The 12,152-nt window shown below is 40.8% G+C and overlaps 1 long non-coding RNA gene across 1 annotated transcript in view; it reads left to right on the top strand.

Annotated features, from left to right (window-relative positions):
* Nucleotides 1-6,405: 6,405 nt before the first annotated feature.
* LOC122557665 overlaps nt 6,406-12,152 on the top strand; it is a 10,840-nt gene continuing 5,093 nt past the window's right edge. The window contains exons 1-3 of the long non-coding RNA XR_006313899.1: nt 6,406-7,150; nt 7,433-7,544; nt 8,344-8,391. This is a non-coding gene — a long non-coding RNA (uncharacterized LOC122557665). The remainder of the gene's footprint in view (nt 7,151-7,432; nt 7,545-8,343; nt 8,392-12,152) is intronic.

Below are 12,152 nucleotides of genomic sequence, written 5' to 3'. Positions count from 1 at the left end.
GCCAAATGTTTTTTTCACCATCCTGTTTACCTGTGACTCCATTTCAGGGAACTGTGCACCTGCACCCCTAGGTCTCTTTGTTGGGCAACACTTCCCAGATCCTCACCATTAACTGTATATGTCCTGCCCTGGTTTGCCCATGCAGAAGGATTTCTCTGGTTTACATCTCAGATTTCACTTTTGAGCCTGTCTTATTGTGAAACAATTTAATAGTAAAGTGGTGCTCAGTAGATTTGACTTCTAACCATGTCGTCTCTTTGCTGTGGTCATTTTCTACTAACTGGCTGATCAATGAAGAGCATTGAAACAGAATGGTATAACACTGACAGTCGCTGACTTGATAATGACCACAGTTTAATATTGCAAACCTACTGGAGGCCTCTCAGCCTCGGTATAACACTCCTTACTTCCAGGAGCCACTTCCTGATATTTCAAGTTATTTTAAAATGTATGTTCCCTTAGCCAAGTGGTTATTCTGGTTTATTGTCTTCTGCTTATAGCTTATACACTGGCGCTAGATAAAACGACCGGAAATGCAACAGTCATTCTCAACAATCCAACTGGTTCACTAATGTCTGACAAAGAAGTCAGACACTGCGAGACATCCTGCATTTTCCTATAACATCCTGCAACATCCACCTCGTCTGGTCTCCTTATGACCTGGAGAAAGAGAGGACTGCAGATGCTGGAGAGTCAGAGTTGATTCAGCGTGGCAGTGGAAAAAGCACAGAAGGTCAGGCAGCATCCGAGGAACAAGAGAGTCAACGTTTCGAGCACAACCTTTTTTTCAGGAGCCCAGGAGTAAGAGAGTCGATGTTTTGGACATAACCCTTCATTCCTGAAGAAGAGTTGCACCCGAAATGTCGACTCTCTTGCTCCTCAGATGCTGCCTGACCTGCCATGCTTTTTCCACCGCCACTCCAGTCCCACACTGCTCAAGGAGAACTCGATTCATGGAGACGTATTGCAATAAAAGGAAAGAAATGCATTACAAAAAGTAGGAGAAAACAATACATCATTTTGTTCACAGATTTAACAGAATCCAAGAGAGATTTAGCAACAATATTTATTGGCTGTTTATTAATGAATTTGTCATTGTACTGTTGGTAGAGTCATAGAGTCATAGAGATGTACAGCATGGAAACACACCCTTCGGTCCAATCAGTCTATATCGACCAGTTATCCCAACCCAATCTAGTCCCACCTGCCAGCACACTGTTAGCAGATCATAATGGGAGAAGGTTTTAAGTTCAGGGTGACAGAAGAGGCAAGCTCCATGTGATTTCATTAGATGTGATTCCAATATAATAAATCCATTCCTCATGCAAATTGCTTTTATTATTTAAAATATTAAAAATCTTGTATTTCAATTAAATTTATAGAAAATGTAGAAGCTATTTTGCGAAATTTCACTGACCTTACTGTCAACTAAGAAAGTGATTTAATGTTTATGAATGTTCAGTATGAATACAGACTGTTCTGAATGCAAATGTTGTTGTGATTCAGCTTTGAGCTTAAAAAGACATCTAGTGCTATTCTCTAATGAGCTGATTGAAGACACAACAGATTGATTCCTGATCTATTTCACCCCTTACTTAATTTTTATTAATTTTTTTCCAAAAGAAAATCATACATATGAAAGTTCTGAGAATCAAAGTTGGATGAAGTTGAATGAGAGGCTTGGAAAAAGGATTTATGGAAAGTTAGCACTGGCTGTAGACACCCTAGGGGCCAGATTTGAAGTCAGTTGAAACATCGTCGCTTGAACAGAATTAAAATTGGATCTGGGGTGTATGTTATCTGAATGCACCCTCTTCCATTATGATCAGCTAATAGTACAATGCCACATTCACTAATGAACAGATTATAAACGTTTCAAGTTAATTCCCTCTTGGATTCTGTTAAAACAATCTCAGATGTTTTAAACACAGTGATATATTGTTTTAGAAACTTCAGCTTTACATGACTAAATAAATAGTTGAAACTTTATTGCTGGAACAGCACAGCAGGTCAGGCAGCATCCAGGGAACAGGAGATTCGACGTTTCGGGCACAGGCCCTTCCTCAGGAATCCTGAGGAAGGTGCCTGACCTGCTGTGCTGTTCCAGCAATAAAGTTTCAACTTTGAACTCCAGCATCTGCAGACCTCACTTTCTCCTCGATGACTAAATAAATACTAAATCAAACATAATACAGAGCTTGAGGTGTATCATAAAGATTCTGGAATATTTCTAAAAGTAACAGTTTCACAGATGTAAGAACTACACAAATGTAATTGACCTTGATCCATAATAGTTGTACTAGTAAACTAACCAATAATTGGATCTGTATGTCACATAAGAAACATTCAGTCTACCTCCATGTATTTTGAACCCAAGTTATAATGGAAGCAAAGGAAGTTGAGATAATTCTTTCGAAGATAGACTGAAATAACTCCACAGAGACCGGTATCCTGTCACCAAGTCACCCTTTACTTACACGTACATAATACTTAACATTGGTCCAGCTCCCTCAGAACAAATAGAATCTCTGACATTCTGGTATGTATGTTAGCCAGGCCTCCCTGATTGGACTAGTTTAACAGCCCCAATCAAAGAACTCATATTCTATGAGGTCCGCCTCATTACAATCACTATAGAGAGATTTTGAGATTGCTTGGAGGACATTGTCTGCAGAGTGAAGTAATTTGACAAAGCTAATTTAAATACTCTCCTTCCCCAGCAAAAATATCAAACAAAAATTAAATATCACAAAGCTAAAACCAGTCGGGCAGGCAGGAGATTCTTTCTTTTAAATCATAAGATTTTAAAAATCATAAGACCAGCTTATGGAGAAAGTTACCTGGGGAACCACTGTTGTATAATAAATTAAAATTATCCAGAATTGTGTTTTGGGCAGAGATTGACAGATATAATGAGAAAACAAACAGGTTGGATGTGATCGATCAGGAAAGCTATTTTTGAGTCAAATAGCTATTGTTTCAGTGAAACACCTCAGGGTTAATTTAGTAGAAAGACGAGAATAGATGGTGAACTGCAATGGACAAGTGAAGTCATTGTATTAACTTCTTAAAGAAGGTGCACATTGCAAGGAAATGGCCTGTAGTGTATAAATGATTGTAGATAATTTCTGTGACTTTTGGATGAAATTAAAAGGAAAAGTACTGGGAATCCAAGCAATACCTTACACTTGGGGAGTGCAATCTGAAGAAGAGCAGGAGATTTCCCCCCAATGTCATTAACCAATATTCATACCTCAACAGACACCGCTGAAGCAGCTTACTTTGTCATTATCTCACTGTTATCTGAGAAAGCTTGCTGCTACAAATTGGTTTCCCCATTTCTCTATATTATAATGGTGACTGTAAAGTGCTGTATGTTATATAAACACGGTAACACAGAAAATAGGAGCAGAAGCAGACTTTTGCCAACTTCGCCTACTCCATTCAACATGATCATTGATGATCCTCTATCTCAATGCCATATTCTTGCTTTGTCCTGATTCTCATGCCTTCTGTAGTAAAGAATTCCACAGGATCATCACCCTCAGTGAAAAAACATTCTCCTTATCTCAGTCTGAAATGGATCACTAGTGGATCCTGAGACTGTGACTCTTCGTTCTGGACTCCTGGCCACAGAATCATCATTCCTGCATCCAATCTGTACAGTGCTGTCAGGACTTCATACATTCCAATGAAATTGTCTCTCACTTTTCTAAACTCCAATGAATGGAAATCCAATCCATGCAATCTCTTCTCGTATGGTAAACCTGCCATCCCAGGAATTAGTCTGGTGAACTCTCACAGCACTCGTACTATAGCAAGTGTATATTTTCTTGGGTAGGCCTTCATAGCAAGAGGTTTGAGTACAGGAATAGGGATGTCTTGCTGCAATTGTGACTTGGTGAGACCACCTGGAACATTGTGTGCAGATTTGGTTTCCTTACCTGAGGAAGTGTACGTTTTTGCTATAGAGAAGTACAGTGAATATCAATACTCAAGCTTCTTGAGTATTGTTGGAGCTGCACTCATTGCTACTTCTGACTCTGATGGAGGCAAGGTAATTGATAACATAGCTGAAGATGTTTGGGCCTAGGACACTACCCTGAGGAACTCCTGCAGAGATGTCCTGGAGCTGAGATGACTGACCTCCACCAACTACAACCATCTTCTTATGTGTCAAGTATGACTCTAACTACCAGAGTATTTGCCCCCTGATACCCACTGATTCCAGTTTTGCTAGGGCTCCTTCATGCCACACTTGGGCAAATGCAGCCTTGACACCAAGGGCTGTTGCTCTCACCTCACCTCTGGAATTCAGCTGCTTTGGATCAAGGCTGTAATGAGGTCCAGAGCAGAGTGGCCCTGGCTGAACACAGACTGGGTGTCACTGAGTGGGTTATTGCTGAGCAGGTGCTGCTTGATAGCACTATTAAAGACACCTCCCTTCACTTTACTGATGATCGAGAGTAGACTGATGGGGCAGAAATTGGCCCGGTTGGATTTGGCCTGCTTTTAATGTACAGGACATACTTGGGCAATTTTCCATATTGTCGGGTAGATACTAGTGTTGTAACTGCACTGGAACAGCTTGGCTACGGGAGCGGCAAGTTCTGATACACAGATAGGAAAGTAGAAAACAAAAGTGGAAGGTATATGAGACAAAGGAATGCAGCAATTAGGGTTGGAGTACAAAAATGTTATGTCATTGAGGTAGGTCTAAATGCACAAAGCATTTGCAGTGAAGAGACAAATTAACAAATAGTTATAAATGGCAAAGATATGATTGTGACTACAGAGCCATGTTTGCAGAGTGACCACGACTGGGAACTGAACCAGCTGGATGCTCTTTGGAGGGGTCAGTGTGGACTTGATGGGCCAAATTGCCTGCTTCTAGGGATTCTATGAATCCACATTAACAATATTTCTGTGGTTGATGAATTCCTGTCAGTGTGTTCAAGGAAAAAGGTCATGAAAGGTGCTATATTAATGCAAGCTTTTCTTTCTTACCTATGAGTCATCCTGATGTTTTACTTAAAGAGTTGCAGGTACTAAAGGGAGATGGAACAAAAGTGAAATAAGGCCACAAAAATTCAATAAATTATTTTTTCAAGATGAACAGATTTAGGAAAACCCCAGGTGCAGGAATGAAATGCAGTAGTAAACGATGACGGATAATCTGAACTCTGTGGGATCTTGTGATGTCTGATCAGTTCACATGTCTAGCACAACCCACTGTGTCCATATAAGCCTCAGTAATGAAGATCCTATTGCAAGGTGGCGAAAGAATTCATGACATCCACACCATGTGGATATTATTCAAGAATTTTAGAAGAGTAGTCGATCAGCCATGATCTCATTGAATAACAGTGAGCTCAAAGGGCTGAGAGGACTAGTCCTGCCCCTATTCCAGATGAAAATTACATTTTGCCAGTTGTTAGACAATGGGATTTTCTTTTACAATATTAAAATACTGTTCATATCATCCTGTTAAATTAATGTTCTGGTGTAGAAATTGGGCTTCACTGTAGATCTGTAGCATCTACATTTGTGTGGCAAAGATTGTCACCAGGTTTACAGTGTGGGGCGTGTTTCAGTCAGAGAGGAATATTGGATCGTCTGGTTGGACCTATAGGGATCCCAGTTTTATTTTTAGAAACAGATGGCAAGACATTCACCATCTTGTGGATATTCTTGCAAAATAAATAACTGCTGCTTTGAGAAAGGCTGGTGCTTTTTAAAGTATAGCAAGGAAGGATTTTAACTCCTGTGATTATTTGTTTGTGGATCACCCTGCGGTTACCTGTTGCACTAGTAACAGGACAAGCAGTGTCCCCCCCTCCCCCCCTCTCCCCCGCTCGGGACCAGTCAATAAGCTTTTCCAATAACCACCCACCCCTCCTGGCAAATACCCCCAGAAAGCCTGTGCACAGTCCCTGATTGCTGCACTCACGATGCTGAAACTGCCTTCCTGCAGATCAGGCTCGCTCCCTTCCCTCGGCGTCAGGCTATTGATAAATTTCTGGCGGTGAGACAGGGGAACTGCACGGGACACAAACAGCTCCATTTCTCAGTGTACTGTATGTCTGCGCAAATCATTAATGGGCCGCTTCACGGACTTTTCTGTGAATGAGCAGGAGCTGCTGCCAGATATAGACACGTGAGGCACGTGCTGTGCATTTTATTTTTTGGGGGGAGAAAAGGACCAAAAGGAGGAATAAAATCAGAATTGTTTTATTTAAACATTGGGGGGAGATGATGAAACATTGAAGGGAAACCTGCCACAGTGTAACCTTTTAATTGGTGACTCTCGTGCCGCCAAATTTGTGTGTGGGTGCGCTCTACTTTGTCTTTTTCGATAATTCATTCATATTCTTCGTGTATCCTTACAGAGGTGAGCAATGCCAGTGACGGGGTTGCAATCACTGACTGCATGGGCTATTTTTAGGCCATCAAAAGGGGGAGGTATTTTTCCAATAGATATTTTTGGGTGAAAAAAATCGATGCATTTTTGTTAGATATTCCTCTCTCGGCATCCTGCGAGGGCAGTGGGTAGAATATTTCATGACTGCTCCCAGTTGCAGAAGCGTGCTTTGCTCCTGAATTAATTTGATACTATTTTTGAAACTCAGTGTTTCTAAGGGAGACCTAATGACGCAATGACGTCAGTGCAGGTCAGGAACACACTGGAAGAGCCGAGCTGGTTGGTCAGGGCAGGGCTTTTTGCAAAATACAACCCCCTTTCCCGCCCCCCACCACCAAAAAAAAAATCCAGGCATATAAAGCACCACTGAGTATGTTTGTAATCCGAAAAATAGAATAGCTAACCTGGAGGGTTGGTCTGAATCCGATTATTATTTATTTATTTATTTGCACTTGTCAACATTTCAGTAGCTTGTACTAGATACAAATATCCCTGATTATTTATTAGTTTGCTCTCTCCTGAATTTGGCACCGAGCACCAAATATTCTGCCACTGTTAATTCAGAATGCAGACTCACACGTGAAGTGCAGAGCTTCTGTCGCCTTGCGCATAGATTATGATATCTGGTACACTTTCAGAAATGTACATATATACGTATATAAATGGTTGTATAGAATTCGTGTCGTCAGAACAGGACACAGCTGCAGATCTGAACCGAGTTGGTAAAAGGTAAGACGCTCAAAACATCGTGTGTGTGTGTGAGTGAGTGAGTGTTTCCTTGTTTTTTTTTGTTTTCTTCTCCACTCGAAAAACCACTCAAGTCAGGGCGGTAGATTACTTACTTGCTGATAATGCTTGGTGCGTTCACTCTCTGTTTTGCTGTTTCTTAAAATGACATCTGTGGATAATTTGGCATCAAGCCCACATTCAAGTAGGTTCGGTCTCATCCTGATTTTTCTCTGTTGTGTATTATTTCACAATGGTCTTTTGAAAATGTTTTGTTAATGCTAGGTCGACGCTTGAACCGTACCAGGGAAGTGGGGTGGACATGAAGAACAAGCCCAGCTGAGGGTCCTTCAGTCAAATTCTCAGTATCACAGCAGCACTGCCCATCCTGTTAGAGGTACTGCATGTAAAAGTTATTTTGTTTTTCCAGCCGTTAGCAGCTTTAACAAGAATGCTGACTGGGCTCAATGTAAGCAGAGCATTCACCATTGCTCGTGACTCACTGAAGGATGTGATTGCTTAACACCCCCTCATGTGTTAAGGATACCATACTCCTGCAGGCGATAATGCCTGAGTAGAGTTTGAATACACTCAGAATATAATATGTCACACATTGATATAGTTTGTTAAGCACAAGCAAATGGAGCAACCGAAACCTTTATGAAAACAGTGCAGAAAAGATAGGGCATAAAAATGGATAGAGTTAAGATATCTGCAATAATCAGTTTATCACAATATATCATAAACTCCAGCCTAAACCTGAACATCTAATGAGGCTGTTCATGTGTTCTATATTTAATTGATATTCTGTTATTTGCCGATTGTGGACCCAGTGTGATGGTGTCCCAAGTGCAGCAAATGCCCTGCTGGTTTTGCCCTAAGCTCTATTTACTGTATTGCTTTGACTATGGTCATCCATTGATATTGCTCTTGTGCTGTTTTCTCTATATGCCAATTTATGTATTACTACAGCTGGCAGAATCACCTACAGTAGTCCAACCAATGTTATTTAGATTGAAAAGCACTGATGTAATCATCAGCTCTTTCCATTTGGAACAAAATGTGAGGTGTTTTTTGCTTTCTGCAGTCTGATGAGTATGCACATATATAAATATCGGCTATATTTCTCACACCCTGTCTCTATCTCTGCAAATATGTTCTATATTTATGTTATGTATCTTTTTTTCTACTTTCAGTCCAGGGATAGATCTACGCAAGAAGACCTCAGCAGATTCATATCACATGTAAGGGCATCTGTGACAAAAGAATCTTGAGATGTTTTATAATTTACACTGAAAATAGGCATCAGGACATTTAAATTTTAAAAAATGTTATCTGTCAAAAATGCACACACTTATTTGAATCGAGATTGGTATGAAAAACAATCTATGGCATTATTCCCAACTGATCTTTAACCTATTAATGTACATACAGACAGAAGTGCGTATTCTTCTTAGCGAAGAGCAAGGTTTGCATTTTTATAGCACTTGTAACCAGCAAAATATCCCAAAGTGCTTAACAAATGTATTATCAAGTAATAAGAAGATAGAGAGCAACAGAATCAGATATCAGATGATTGACTACTTTTTCAAAAAGGTACATTTCAAGGAATGGCTTAAAGAAGGCCAGCTAGAGGGGAGAGAATTCAAAAGCGAATTCCTGAGCATGGAGCCTGAGAAACTGAATGTACACCTGTCAGTATTGGAGTGATTAATATGAAGGTTGTACAAGATGCAAGAATTGGAGGAATGTAAATATTGAAACATAGATAACAGGAGCAGGAGTGGGCCATTCGGCCCTTTGAGCCTGCTGTGCCATTTGATACGATCATGGCCGATGATCCAAGTTAGAAGATTCCAAGTTTCCACTTTCTCCCCATATCCTCTAATATGTCTAAAGGCTTGGGTGGCTAGAGGTGGTTACAAAAATAGAAAGGGGCGAGGTCACAGAGAAACTTGAAAACAAAGGTGATGATTTCAAAATTAAGACTTTATCAGAATGAAAACCAGTATAGGTCAGATAATCATTGATGGGTAAAATAAATTAGATGCAAGTTGACTTGTGTTTTTCCTCTTCTGAAGTTGTTAATGTACACACCTTTATGTAAGGTGGAAGACAGGAGACCAACCAGGATGGGAATTAGAATAGTCAAATCTAGCAGTAACAAAGGAATGGAGGAGAGTTTCAGCAGCAGATGAGAAGAAGCAGAGTAGGAAATCAGCTGATGTTACAGAAGTGAAAGCAGGCAATCTTGGTCATGCAGTGGATGTGTGATTAGACACTCAGTTCAGGCTCAAAGATGACATCAATGTTGCAAATGACATAGCTTGTTATTATATACTAGTAAAGAATTTTAGCACTTCATAGGAATCCCATTAGCAAGGTTATATCTCATGGAATACAGGGAGAACTAGCCATTTGGATACAGAACTGGCTCGAAGGTAGAAGACAGAGGGTGGTGGTGGAGGGTTGCTTTTCAGACTGGAGGCCTGTGACCAGTGGTGTGCTAAAAGGATCAGTGCTGGGTCCACTGCTTTTTGTCATTTATATAAATGATTTAGATATGAATTTAGGAGGTATAGTTAGTAAGTTTGCAGATTACACCAAAATTGGAGGTATAGTGGACAGCGAAGAAGGTTACCTCAGAGTACAATGGGATCTTGATCAGATGGGCCAATGGGCTGAGGAGTGGCAGATGGAGTTTAATTTAGATAAATGCAAGTGTATTTGGAGAAGCAAATACACTTAATGGTAAGGTCCTGGGGAGTGTTGCTGAACAAAAAGATGTTGGAGTGCAGGTTCATTGTTCCTAAGAATTGCAGGTGGATAGGATAGTGAAGAAGGCATTTAGTATGCTTTTCTTTATTGGTCAGAGCATTGAGTATAGGAGTTGGGAGGTCATGTTGCAGCTGTACAGGACATTGGTTAGGCCACTTTCAGAATACTGTGTGCAATTCTAGTGTCCTTCCTATCACAAAGATGTTGTGAAACTTGAAAGGGTTCAGAAAAAATTTACACGGATATTGCCAGGGTTGGAGTATTTGAGATATAGGGAAAGGCTGTTTTCCCTGGAGCATCAGAAGCTGAGGGGTGACCTTATAGAGGCTTATAAAATCATGAAGGGCATGGATAGGTTAATAGATAAGGTCTCTTCCCTGGGGTGAGGGAGTACAGAACTAGAGGGCATAGGTTCAGGGTGAGTGGGGAACGATATAAAAGGGACTTAAGGGACAACTTTTTCATACAGAGGGTGGTACATGTATGGAATGAGCTGCCAGAGAAAGTGATAGAGGCTGGTACAATTACAGCATTTAAAAGGCATCGGGAAGGGTATATAAATAGAAGGGTTTAGGAGAGATGGGCCAAGTGCTGGCAAGTGGGACTAGGTTAGGTTAGGATATCTGGTCGGCATGGACAAGTTGGACCAAAGGGACTGTTTCCATGCTGTATATCTCGATGACTCTATGTAGGTAGCAAGAAACAATGAGTAAAGGCAAAAGGAGAAGGTTATGTTAAGTAATCTTTTGGTATATAGAATTTTGTTGAAAAGAGAGATGTCTTGCCAAAAATAAAAATAGAAATTGCTGGAAAAGCTCAGTGGGTCTGTTAGCATCTATGAAGAGAAAACAGAGTTAACGTTTTGGGTCAGACAACCCTTCCTCAGAGGAAAGCTGACCTGACCCAAAACGTTAACTCTGATTTCTCTCCACAGATGCTGCCAGACCTGCTGAGCTTTTCCAGCAATTTCTATTTTTGTTTCTGATTTATAGCATCCTCAGTTCTTTTGGTTTTTAAAAGCTGCCAAAGCTTTTAATCTTGCCCTCTTTAGGATATCTCAAAGAATAGCAATTTTCAAACAATCACAACAATTTCAATAACAGAAATAAAAGATGCAGGTTGGCTGGCCAGTCAAGTAGCATTCCTTTCTCTTGTGGCATAAGCTGTTGTGATCAGTTGAAGTTTGGCATTTTTGCATTTGTCCCAGTGAGCACAAGATTAAAAGCTTCAGAATCAAGTTTCTCATGCTGACCATTTATAAATCACTGGTTCGGCATCAGTTTGAATATTTTGGCTAATTTTGCATCCCACTCTTTAAAAGGGAAGAATCTCTGAAGGCAGTTTGCTCGAATTATGACAGAGGTAAGACAATTCGGTCATGGAGAAAGACTAGAAAATCTGAATTTGTTATAGGGTCATAGGGTCATAGAGATGTACAGCATGGAAACAGACCCTTCGGTCCAACCCGTCCACGCCGACCAGATATCCTAACCTAATCTAGTCCCACCTGCCAGCACCCGGCCCATATCCCTCCAAACCCTTCCTATTCATATACCCATCCAAATGCCTATTAAATGTTGCAATTGTAACAACCTCCACCACTTCCCCTGGCAGCTCATTCCATACACGTACCACCCTCTGTGTGAAAAAGTTGCCCCTTCGGTCTCTTTTATATCTTTTCCCTCTCACCCTAAACCTATGCCCTCTAGTTCTGGACTCCCTCACCACAGGGAAAAGACTTTGCTTATTTACCCTATCCATGCCCCTCATAATTTTGTGAACCACTATAAGGTCACCCCTCAGCCTCCGATGCTCCAGGGAAAACTGCCCCAGCCTGTTCAGCCTCTCTCTATAGCTAAAACCCTCCAACCCTGACAGCATCCTTGTAAATCTTTTCTGAACCCTTTCAAGTTTCACAACATCTTTCCGATAGGAAGGAGACCAGAATTGCACGCAATATTCCAACAGTGGCCTGACCAATGTCATATTCAGCCGCAACATGACTTCCCAATTCCTGTACTCAATACTCTGACCAATAAAAGAAAGCATACCAAACACCGCCTTCACTATTCTGTCTACCTGTGGCTCCACTTTCAAGGAGCTATGAACCTGCACTCCAAGGTCTCTTTATTCAGCAAAACTCCCCAGGACCTTACCAATGAGTGTATAAGTCCTGCTAAAATTTTCTTTCCCACAATGCAGCACCTTGCATTTATCTGAATTAAAC

This window comes from Chiloscyllium plagiosum, chromosome 16 (genome assembly GCF_004010195.1).
Source record: "Chiloscyllium plagiosum isolate BGI_BamShark_2017 chromosome 16, ASM401019v2, whole genome shotgun sequence".
NCBI lineage: Eukaryota > Metazoa > Chordata > Chondrichthyes > Orectolobiformes > Hemiscylliidae > Chiloscyllium > Chiloscyllium plagiosum.
This window is presented reverse-complemented; position numbering and strand designations above follow the sequence as displayed.